At 36.4% G+C, this 13,005-nt stretch overlaps 1 protein-coding gene across 4 annotated transcripts in view; it reads right to left on the bottom strand.

Annotated features, from left to right (window-relative positions):
- Positions 1–13,005, bottom strand: part of LOC129088273 (hairy/enhancer-of-split related with YRPW motif protein 1) — a 315,682-nt gene that overhangs the window by 215,246 nt on the left and 87,431 nt on the right. The gene's annotated exons all lie outside the window — the stretch shown is intronic.

Raw genomic sequence — 13,005 nt, 5'->3', positions numbered from 1 at the left:
ATTAGTCTAACACCCCCACGCCTGACACCTGGTCCACATTTCTTGCTGGACATTTCTACCTGAATACCCATAAAAACTCATATTTGCATACTAAATCAAACAAATTTCCATCCCCTATTGAAACATGCACAAAAATCTAACCTCTTTGCATAGTTCATATGAGTTTATATGGGAAATGTCAGTCCCAGCATGTGCCAAAGTCACAGCCATAAATAAACTGTCTCCCCAGAGGTCCCTGCAGAAGTCCCTTGTGGATCCCCGCCTCCCCCCGCTGACTGACCAGCCTTAGCTAGGTGGTTAGAAGTGGCCAGCCACCCCACCAAGTGGCCGACAACTAGTGATATGACAGGTGTAAAAAGAGATGCTTGACTCATCAGTCTCTCATTCTAGAACCTAGCTTGAGACACTGAAGTAACATTAGAGGAGAGCTGGAAGGACCTGGATAAAGAAGCCCAGAGTACAGGCAGGACAGAGTGTGATTATGACATGTTGTGGAAGGCCAGAATCTAAGCAGAAGCTCTGAAGAAAAGAAAAAGACTTACAGCCCTGGCCAGGTGGCTCAGTTGGTTGGAACGTCATCCCATACACCAAAAGGTTGTAGTTCCATCCCCAGTCAGGGCACATACCTAGGGCAGGTTTAATCATATCCTCCGGTGAGGATTTAAAAAAAAAGAAAAAGAAAAAGACTTACAAAGTAGAGGAAAGGTTAAGCCAGAAAAACAGAAGAAAAGGGTGGATCCACAGAGAAAAACAGACACAATGTGGAAAAGACATTTTGTACCAGGAAATTGAACACTAGGTCCCTAAAGTATATTTGTTAATATTCAAGACTACAGAAAACTGCTTCTCTTGGCTGGTGGCACAGCCATATTCTCAGCCTTGACCTGCATGACACTTCCATGGTTCCAAAGACAATGTGGCCTTTAAAAATAATATACATTGTTAAGTAAACTGTTTCACTGCTAATTAAATCTTTAGAGAACATGACGTGAAGAAAAACAGTAACCAGCAAAAGGAAAAAAGGATAAATCAAAGGTAATGTGGCTGCCAAAAAAAAGAATAAAGAATAACATAACTCTGGGATGGCATTAATTTGAATGCAGGTTCAGAACCAAGATAATCCTCTTTCACAAACAAAACAAAACAAAAACATGTTTGGAAGTCATGTTTTAAGAACTACATCCGTAGGCAGAAATCCAAGATAATGGATGCTACGCTAACTTCTTGCCAGGGCCAATCTGGATTTACAACTAAACTATAAAGATATCATCTTGAATAACAATCTGAACACTGGCTGGAGAGAAGTCTTATACCACAGACAGACAAAAGAAAACACTTCAGCACAGCATGACTGGTAGGGAGTGCAGAGGAAGTGCGAGAGGTCTGGCTGGGCTCCCATGAGTGGCAGCTCAAGTGCCAAAGGATATTTCAGGAGCTTGGGGACTCCCCCTGAGAAGTGTGGAGTCTAACCCCCAAGGTGGGCTCCCCATCCTACATCACCAGAGATGGAAAGGAACCCAAATAACATCCAGTTGTGAAAAGTAGCAGGGGTTCTGCCACCCAGGGAGAGTTGGCTAGAGATGCAGAAAGCTTTTGAAAGGGCCAAAGCATAAAATTTCCTTCGCAGTCACTTACCCTGGGTGCCAGCAAAGGGAAGGCAGAGTGCACTAGAGATGCTTGAGGAGAGTCTGGGGTTGGTGGCTCTGGGGTGAGAACTGAGGGAACGGCCTCCAGGATCCATGTGCTGAGTCAACCCCAAGACTACAGGAGCTATTTCTCTCAGGCAGAGCACTCCTCTCTGAATGGCATCAGCCTGAGGGGAAGCAAGAGCCCCATCTACAGGAATTACTCTATTGCACCCTGAGGACCTTAAAAAGGACTGCAGATTACAGCTTGATTACAAACTGTACAATATAACATTGATCATTTTAACAACTGATTAGTTTAACATCTAAAGCAGAAAATACAAAGCAACAGCCAACATGGCAAGACAAAGAAATAGACGCCAAATGAAAGAATAAGAGAATTTTCCAGAACTACATGAAATGGAAGCAATTTATCAGATAGTTTATCATAATGTTTATAAGGATACACAACAGCATGAAAAAAAAGACACAGAAACCATAAAAGAGGATCAGTCAAAAATAAAGAATGCAATATCTGAGATAAATAATACACTGAAATTAATAAACAGTAGCTTAGATGAAGCAGAGGATCATACCAGGGTTTTGGAAGAGAAGGTAGGGAAAAAAAAACACCCACACAGTGCAGCAAAAAGAAAAAAAGAATTTTAAAAAATGAGGAGAGCTTAAGAAACACCTTGAATAACATGAAGCATAACAACATCCATATCATGGGAATACCAGAAGGAGAAGAGAGTGAGCAAGGGATTGAGAACCTATTTGAAGAAATAATAACTGAAAACTTCCCTACTCTGGTGAAAGAAAAAGTTCCACAAGTCCAGGAAGCTCAGAGAGTCCCAAACAAGTTGGACCCAAAGAGGCCTATGCTGAGACACAACATAATTAAAATGGCAAGGCTTAAAGATAAGGAGAAAATCTTAACAGCTGCAAGAGAAGAGCAGGTAGTTACCTAAAAGGGAGCACAAATTAGACTGTCATCTGATTACTCATCAGAAACATTTCAGGCCAGAAAGGAGTGGTGTGAAATGTTCAAGGTGATGAAAAGTAAGGACCTGCAACCAAAGCTACTTTACCCAGCAACATTATCATTTAAAATCAAAGGAGAAATAAGGAGCTTCCCGAACAAGAAAAAGCTAAAGGAGTTTGTTAAGACCAACCAATACTGTAACAAATATTCAAGGGCCTGTTTTAAAAAGAAGAAATATAGAAAGGAAAAAAATACAGAGGAAAACAGTTTAACAACAAAATGGCACTACATACGTATCTATCAATAATCACCTTGAATGTAAATGGCTTAAATGTTCCAACCAAAAGACAGAGGGAAGCTGAATGGATAAGAAAACAAGACCCATGTATATGCTGCCTCCAAGAGGCCCATCTCAGATCAAAAGATACACACAGACTAAAGGTACAGGGTTGGAAAAAGATATTTCATGCAAATAGAACAGAAAAAAAGCTGGGGTAGCAGTACTTATATCTGACAAAACAGACTTTAAAAACAAGGCTATAGTAGGAGACAAAGAAGGACACTTCATAATGATAAAGGGAACAATCCAACTAGAGGATATAGCCCTAGTAAATATTTACACACCCAACACAGGAGCACCTGAATATGTAAAGCAAATATTAATGGACATAAAAGGAAAGGTCGACAGAAATACAGTCATAGTTGGAGATTTTACCACCACACTGACTTCAATGGATAGATCTTCCAGGAAAAAATCAACAAGGACACAGCAGCCTTAAATGACACATTAGATCAAATGGGTTTAATTGATTACCTTCAGAGCATTTCACCCCAAAGCAACAGAATATACATACTTTTCAAGTGCAGATGGAACACTTTATAGGATAGACCATGTGCTAAGACACAAAACAAGTCTCAATAAATTTAAGACTGAAATTGTATCAAGCATCTTCTCTAACCACAATGCTATGAAACTAGAAATCAATCACAAGAACACTGAAAAACATGCAAAAATGTGGAAGCTAAATAATGTTACTAAAAAATGAACAGGTCAACAATGAGATCAAGGAAGAAATCAAAAGGTACTTTGAAACAAATGAATTTGAGGACACAACCACCCAAAATCTGTGGAACACTGGGAAAGCAGTCCTAAGGGGGAAATTCATAGCATTACAGGCCTATCTCAAAAAACAAGAGTTCAAACAAACAATGTAATTTCACACTTACAGGAACTTGAAAAAAAAAACAACAACAAACAAAGCTCAATGTGAGTAGAAGAAAGGAAATAATTAAGATCAGAGCAGAAATAAATGAAATAGAGTATTTAAAAAAGATGCAAAAGATTAATGAATCCAAGAGTTGGTTCTTTGAAAAGATAAACAAGACTGACAAACCTTTAACCAAATTCATCAAGAAAAAAAGGACAAAGGACCCAAATAAAGAGAATCAGAAATAAAAGAGGAGAAGTAACAACTGACACCAAAGAAGTACAAAGGATTGTAAGAAACTATTATGAACAATTATATGCCAACAGACTGGACAAACAGGATGAAATGGATAAACCCCTAGCAACATACAATCTTCCAAAAATAAATCAGGAAGAATCAGAGAATCTGAATAGACAGGTTACACCTAGTGAAATGGAAGCAGTAATCAAAGACCTCACAACAAACAAAAGCCATGGACCACATGGCTTCACAGGTGAATTTCACCAAACATTCCAAGAAGAACTAACACCTCTCCTTCTCAACCTATTTCATAAAATTCAAAATGATGGAAGGCTCCCAAAGTCATTTTATAAGGCCAGCAATTATCTTAATTGCAAAACCAGATAAAGACATTACAAAAAAAGAAAATTATAGGACAATATCACTGATGAACATGGATGCTAAAATCCTCAACAAAATATTAGCAAACAGAATACAGCAATGCATCAAAAAAATCATACACCATGATCCAATGGGATTTATTTTGGGAATGCAAGGATGGTACAACATTCATAAATCAATATATCCGATTCACCACATAAACAAAACAAAGGATAAAAACCAATGATAGTATCAATAGATGCAGAAAAAGCTTTTGATAAAATCCAGCATCCATTTATGGTAAAAACTCTCAGCAAAATGGGAATAGAGGGAATGTACCTGAACATAATGAAGGCCATATATGACAAACTCACTGCCAGAATCATACTCAAAGGGCAAAAACTACAAGTGTTCCCCCTCAGATCAAGAACAACACATGGATGTCCGTTTTCACCTCTCTTATTCAACATAGTACTGGAAGTCCTAGTCATAACAATCAGACAAAAAGAAGACATAAAAGGCATCCAAATTGGAAAGGAAGAAGTAAAACTGTCTTTATTTGCAGATGACATGATATTGTACACAGAGAACCTCAAAGATTCCATCAAGAAACTACTAGAACTGATAATGAATTCAGCAAAGTAGCAGGATACAAAATTAATATTCAGAAATCAGTTGCATTTTTCTATGCCAATAATTAACTAACAGAAAGGGAAATTAAGAAAACAACCCCATTCACAGTTGCTTCAAAAAGAATAAAATACCTAGGAATAAACCTAGGAAAGGATGTAAAAAATCTGTGCTCAGAAAACTTGAAGAAAATACAAATAACTGGAAGCATATACCATGTTCATGGATAGGACAAATTAACATAATTAAAATGTCCATACTACCCAAAGCAATCTATAGATTCAATGCAATTCCTATCAAGATTCCAATGACATACTTCACAGAACTAGAACAAATAATTTCAAAAATGTATATGGAACCACAAAAGGCCCTGCATAGCAACAGCAATCCTGAAAAAGAAGAAAAGTTGGAGGAATCACACTAATTAATATCAAACTATACTGCAAGTCCATAATAATCAAAACAGCTTGGTACTGGCATAAAAACAGACAACATAGATCAATGGAACAGACAAGAGAGCCCAAAAATAAACCCATACCTTTATAGTCAATTATTACTCAACAGAGGAAGCAAGAACATACAATGGGCTAAAGACAGTTTATTCAGTAAGTGATGTTGGAAACATTGGACAGATAATGTGCAGAAAAATGAAAATCAGACCACCTTCTTATATCACACACAAGAACAAATTCAAAATGGATCAAAGACTTAAATGTTAGACCCAAAACCATAAAAATCCTGGAAGGAAACATAGGCAGCAAAATCTCAGACATTCCTCACAGAAATTTTTTATGATATATATCTCCCCAGGCAAGGGAAAGAAAAGAAAAAATAAACAAACAGGACTTCATGAAAGCAAAAATTCTTGTATAGGAAAGGAAATCATCAACCAAATAAAAAGACAACCCACAGAATGGGTGAACATATTCAACAATATATCGGATAAGCAGTTGATGTCCAAAATTTATACAGTACTTACAAAACTCAACACCAAAATATCAAACAACCCAATTAAAAAATGACCAAAGCACCAGAATAGACAGTTCTCCAAAGAGGACATACAGATGATAAACAGACATATGAAAACATACTCAATGTCACTATTCATCAGAGAAATGCAAATAAAAACCACAATGAGATACCATCTCACACCCATCAGAATGGCTATCATTAATAAATCAAAAAACAAGCTGGTGAGGATGTGGAGAAAAGGGAACCCTTTGCACTGCTGGTGGGAATGCAGACTGGTAGAGCCACTGTGGAAAGCCGTATGGAGATACCTCAAAAAATTAAAAATGGATCTGCCTTTTGACTCAGCAATTCCACTTCTGGGAATATATCTGAAGGAATCCAAAACACTAATTCAAAAGAACATAAGCACCCCCATGTTCACTGCAGTGTTCTTTACAATCACCAAGATATGGAAGCAGCCCAAGTATCTATCAATAGATGAGTGGATAAAACAACTATGGGACATTTACACAATGGAATTCTACTCGGCCATAAAAAAGAAGAAAATTTTACCCTTTGTGACAGTATTAATGGATCTGGAGAACATTGTGGTAAGTGAAATCAGCCAGTCAGAGAGAGACAAATACCATATGATTTCACTCATATGTGGAATCTAATGAACAAACTGAACTAACAAGCAAAACAGAGACAGACTCATAGATGGAGAACAGATGATAGCCAGTGGAGGGGGGAGGTTAGGGGGAGGAGGGATTGAGCAAAAAAAGAAAAAGGATTCATGGACATGGACAACAGGGTGGTGGCTGCTGGGGGTAAGGGGGTATAAGGGGACTAAATGGTAATGGAAAAAATATAATAAAGACTGTATTTAAAAAGAGAAATACATTGACAAAGTGAAATATAAAAAAAATGAAAGGCAACAATCTGAATGAATGAATAAGTGAAGTTAAAAATCAAGATTAAATGATTTGCCCTAAGTCATGAAACTATTAATATGAGAATCAGAATTTCAACCCAGGTTTTCTGACTCCATTTCTCAGTTTACTGGCTAATCATCATTGCTGTTAGTTTTTGCAAAACCTCTTTCTTTACCCCAAACTCCAAATCTTCAGATACTTTAAAAATGCAAGTTTTTGACCCCTTGACATTCTATGAAGTATTACCTTCCCCTAGTGAAAACCAGAAAGAAGAAAGATCACTGTAAATCCTTCTGCACAACAAACGACCCAGTGTATTCTCACCTTTGTTGGTTAGATTGCGCTGATTACATACCTAGATTAGCACAGCTTAGCTACAATTTCTTAATTCAAAAAATAGGTGTTTAAATTATTATAGTCAGTTATATTTTAATAATATATCACATATTTAAATATATGTATTAGTATGACCTTAAAATAATAAATGAGAGCATGATTAGGAACTTCTGATATAAATAAGATAATGAGTGGAAAAGTTACTACAAAGCCACAATGATCAAGATTGTACCTTTGGCATAAGAATAGACATACACAATACATGAATGAAATAGAGTTGAAAATCCAGAAATGAACATTCATGGTCAACTGGTTTTCAACAAAGTACAAAGACAATTCAGTGGAAATCATTCTTTCCACAGAGATGCAGAGATAACTGGGTTTCCATGCAAAAGAATAAAGTTGGAACCCTAAGTCAGACCATGTATAAAAACTAACTCAAAATGGATTCAAAATCTAAATGTTAGAGCTAAGCTATAAAACTCTTAGAAGAAAACACAGAAGGAAATCTTCATAGCCCTGGCTATGATACCTAAAGCACAAACAACCAAAGAAAAACTAGATAAACTGACATCATCAAAATTTGAAACTGTCATATTTCAAAGGAAACATAAATTAAAAGATGACTGACAGAACAAGGAAAATATTTGCAAAATATATATCTGATAAGGGCCTAGTATCAGAATATATAACGAACACTCACAACTCAATGAGAAGACAAGTAATCCAATTGAAAAATGAACAAAGGATTTAAAGACAGTAGTCCTCCCTTATCCACGGTTTTACTTTCCATGGTTTCACAGTTAGCCATGGTAAACTACAACTCTGAAAACATTAAATAGAAAATTCCAAAAATGAACAATAAGTTTTAAATTGCATGCCATTCTGAGTAGCATGATGAAATCCCATGAAACCTCACCCCATCCTGTCTAGGACATAACTCATCCCTTTGTGCAGCATCTACGTGCTGCAGACATTCCCCACTGTTTAGTCACTGAGCAGCCATCTGGGTTATCAGATCAACTGTCACAGTATGGTAGGGCGTGTGTTCAAGACACCCTTAATTTAACTTCATAATGGCCCTACAGGGCAAGAGTAGTGATGCTGGCAATTCAGACAAGCCAAAGAGAAGCCATAAAGTGCTTCCTTTAAGTGAAACATTGAGTACAGTACTGTAAGAGATTTTAAGGAAGGCAAAAGACCAAAAAGTCACATGACTTTTATTACAGCATATTGTTATAACTGTTCTAATTTAATATCAGTTATTATTGCTAATCTCCTATTGTGCCTAACTTATAAATTAAACTTTATGAAATGTTGGGAACCGTCCTGCTGGGTTTCAGGAACCGTAGCCTCGCCTACAGGAGAGAGGATCCCAAGTCTGGGGCTGAGCAAGGAGGCCTTGGGAAAATAGACCACTGAGGAGAAAAAACCTGTCCCCTGTGCCCCTGCCTCCCTCACATCATCCTGCTTGGCCCTGAAGGATGGCTGGTTAGTCAACGACAGGTAAGACCCTTCAATGGCAGGGGCAACCTAAGACAGGCACAGTCATATGAGAGCCATCAGGGAAGGACCTGGGGGATGCGGAGAAGGGGCAAAAGGCCCTCACTCCTCGGCTTTGTCATGGCCGGAGTCCTCATTCTATCTGAAAGGAGTCTCCTCATCTCTTGGCTGCTCTGCTCCACCCGCCTGGTTCAGGCTTGAAACAATACTAGAGACAGGTACAGCCCTAATCTGGATCAGGCAGTTTTTGGGGACAATTAGGCTTGGAAAAGGAATGCATTAAATTTTATGAAACTTATTTTGCTAAGAATGCCTTGGAGTTAATGAGTACTGATGTTTGGGGTCAAGCAGAGAATGTGATCAGTTTCCCAGGTTTCAGGGCTGAATGGGTGCCACCCTGTCTACCAGACCCTGACCTGAGGCAAATCTCTGTGTTCCTTCAATTGTTATCTATGATCTATGAACGCTCACAACTCAATGAGAAGACAAGTAATCCAATATAAAATATGATCTTTATCTGTTTTCTGTAAACATAGCCTTTTGACATTGATTGATGAGCTTTGCATGCATGCTGTATACCCCTGTGCATATCAGTTCTCAATAAAAGCCACTTCAAGAGAAGGGCTCAGGGCATGCTCCACTAGAGGGAACTGCCACCCTCTTTTCCTGGCAGATGGAGAGTGTCTGGAACGACTTATTTTATTTTCCTCCATCTGCGGTGACCCAGGGGGACTCTGTGTGGGACGCAGTACCGTCCATCAAACATAGATACATGTGTATAAGAAAAGGTATAATGTATGTGGGGTTTGCTAATATCCATGGTTTCAGGCATCCACTGGAGGTATTGGAACATTTCCCCCGTGCACAAAGGGGAACTATTGTAGATGTTTTACCAAAGAAGTTATACAAATGGCCAATAATTATATGAAAAGATGCACAATACCATTCATTAGTAATTATAAAAATTAATGATATTCCACTTCACCCTCATTAGGAGGGCTTTAATTTAAAAAACACAAAAAGTGTTGGTGAGGATGCAAAGAAATTGGAGCCCTCGTACATGGCTGGTGGGAAGGTAAAATGGTGCAGTTTGGCAGTTTCTCAAAAAGTTAAACATGGAGTTATTGTATGACCAGCAATAACCTAAATGTCCATCAACTGATGAATGTGTAAACAAAATGTAGTATGTATCTATACAATGGAAATTATTCAGCCATAGAAAGGAATGAAGCAGTGATATGTACAACACGGATAAACCTTAAAAACATTACATTAAGTGAAAGGAGCAAGTCACAAAAGACCGTATGTTGCTTAATTCCATTTATATGAAATGTCCATCACAGGCATACCTATAGAGATAGGAAGTAGATCACTTCCTATCCAGCGGATGAGGAGAGGAAGGATCGGGAGTGACTCCAATGGGAACAGGGTTTATTTGGGGCGATGAAAATATTCATTAGTGGTGATAGTTGTACAGCTTTATGAATATACATAAAATCACTGAATTGTAATTTTTAAAACAATGGATTTGATGGTATATAAATTATATCTCAAAAAAGGAGTAAAAAAATGAGTGGGAAGGATTTTTTATATCCATTTTATTTGTTTCTACAACTATTTCAAGCAGTGACTCTGATGTAAAACCTTTTCGAAGTCAAATCAATTATCTGTTTAAAATGTAAATAATTTTTATTATATCTAATTATTACCATCATATACTATTATTGTTATAACCATGAGGAAATGTAATAATACATTTGCCATATCACCTGAAGTTTTGTAAAAATTAAGATAAACTTCTGATAAAATGTGGACATTATAGAAAGAGAAGGTGAGGTAAGCTCACAAGCATCAGAGTCGTGAAGACATGATACAAGACTCAGTGCTGCAGGGCATTACCTGTGACCTTAACCTTCATAATCATAAATTAGGCAACAGTTTCTTACATTTGACACCTGGAAGGGGCACCAAATGACTGCACTCTAGCAAGCAGTTGGTAGGTATTAGGTGCTATAACTATTTTTAAAATATAATAAAATAATAATACTGAGAGCTGGCAAGGTTTTGGAAAATTGCTCTCATATGCTGTGAGAAATCTCTGGATGCATTTTGGCCTTGTGTCCATGGGAATAGCTGTGTGTCCTTAAAAACCATTAGGGATTTTTCTCCTGAAGAACTAATTAAGAAGCACATAAAGAATTATATGCAGGTATTTCCATCAAAATAGTGTTCATAACAGCAAAAATGGAAACAATCAAAGTGTTTATAAATAATATGTCCATTAATTAAAAATGAGCTTGCAGCAATTAAAAATGGGCTATGCAACAATGTAAATTGAGGTTGAAGAAAATTATTTATTGGCATGAAAACATGTTTTGAAATTTAGGTATCAACTGAGGAAAAGTTATAGATATATATTCTAATGCCTTCTAAAAATACAGAATTATTTATAACAATACATACATAAAGTCTGTAAGTGTATCTGTTTTTAACAAATCTTGCCCCCAATAAATATAATATAAAAACAAAGTGAGGTTATATCTAAAAAAAAAACCAACCATTGTATTATTTTTAAAAACTCTAGCAACATATAACCTAAAACTTTCATACTGTAGGTATTTTCAATTTTCTTTAGTATTTTTTATGTTTCTACAATAAACATATGTAATGTAGAGAAAACATATTTTTGTTTATTCTCTTAGGCATGTATTAAATACTCAGTATTTTAAATTCTTACTTTCCTTGTAGGGTTGTCACTAATCCGCCCCAGATGTCCAACCTCACCTTGTTGATAAAACAAACATATTTAAGGAAATGGAGAGAAAAGATCTTCTGTTCAATAAGAAAACCAAGCACTTAGACAACACTATGACCCGAATAGAGCTGACATACGTACAGAACATGTCACCAGCAAAGAGTGTAATACTCATTTTTCTCAAATGCACATGGAGCATTCTCCAGGATAGAGCACGTCAGGCAAAAAAAGTCAAGCGTCAATAGATTTAAAATCATATAAAGTATCTTCTTCAACCACAATAAAATTAAACAAGAAATTTTTTTAAAAAGGGGGAAAACTGGAAAATTCAAAATATATTTAAGTTAAACAACACAGTCTTAAGTCACCAATGACTTAAAGAAGAAATCACAAATGAAGGTAGAAAATACTTTGAGACAAATGAAGACAAAACCACAACACAGTGGGACTTATGGGACAGAGTGAAAATGATGCTCAGAAGGAAAGTCATACGCCTACACTTAAGTAACAGAAAGATGTCAAAATCAATAACCTAACATTACACCTTAAGAAACCAGGAAAAGAAAAGCAAACTAAACCCAAAACTAACAGAAGGAAAGGAATAATAAAGATGAGAGTGAAGATAAACAAAATAGAGAACATAAAAAAAAACAGAACAAAAAATCAAGGAAACCAAAAACTGCTTCTTAAAAAGATCAACAAAATTGACAAGCCGTTAGCTGAACCTGCAATTTTCAAGCAGTGTGCCACAAGAATTTTTAAAACATGCAATAATAGCTGACTATTTCGTCAGAAGCACTGACCTCTTTTTCTTTTAGATGGTCAAATACAAAAATGACAACAGCCAAGACAGCATTAGTTGTCCAAGGTGAATAAATGAAAATTGTACCTATTTTTTTTGTCATATTGGCAAAAAGTATCTTTTCTGGAGTGCTACAGAATTTTAGTAATTAGTTTATGTGTGCCATGAGATGAAAAATGCTGATTATCACTGAATGAGACTGATAGAAAAAAATAAAAGCTAAGACACAAATAAGTAAAAACAGAAATGAAGTGGCAAAATTACTACTAATCGTACAAAAATAAAAAGGGTTGTAAGAGAACACTATGAACAACTGTATGCCAAGAATCTAGATAACCAAAATAAAGTAAGACAAATTCCTAAAAACACATAAATAATCAAAACTGACCCTCCAAAGGGGAATGGAGGGAAGTAGAAGAGGGTACATAAAGAGGGGTTAAATGGTGATGGAAGGAAACTTTACTTGAGGTGGCAAATACACAATACATTTTACAGATGATGTATTATAGAATTATATACCTGAAACCTATATCATTTTCTTAACCAATGTCACCCCGATAAATTCAATTTAAAAAATAGACCCTACAAAAAAATAGAAAATCTGAACAGACCTAAAACATGCAGAGAGATTGTATCGGTAATCAAAAACCTCCAAAGAAAAGTACAAAACCAGAT

Source organism: Pteronotus mesoamericanus, unplaced genomic scaffold (assembly GCF_021234165.1).
Source record: "Pteronotus mesoamericanus isolate MK-2021 breed Mesoamerican mustached bat unplaced genomic scaffold, CSHL_Meso_final scaffold_54, whole genome shotgun sequence".
Taxonomy (NCBI): Eukaryota; Metazoa; Chordata; class Mammalia; order Chiroptera; family Mormoopidae; genus Pteronotus; species Pteronotus mesoamericanus.
Note: the sequence above shows the minus strand (reverse complement) of the source record. Positions and strands in the feature narration are given on the sequence as shown.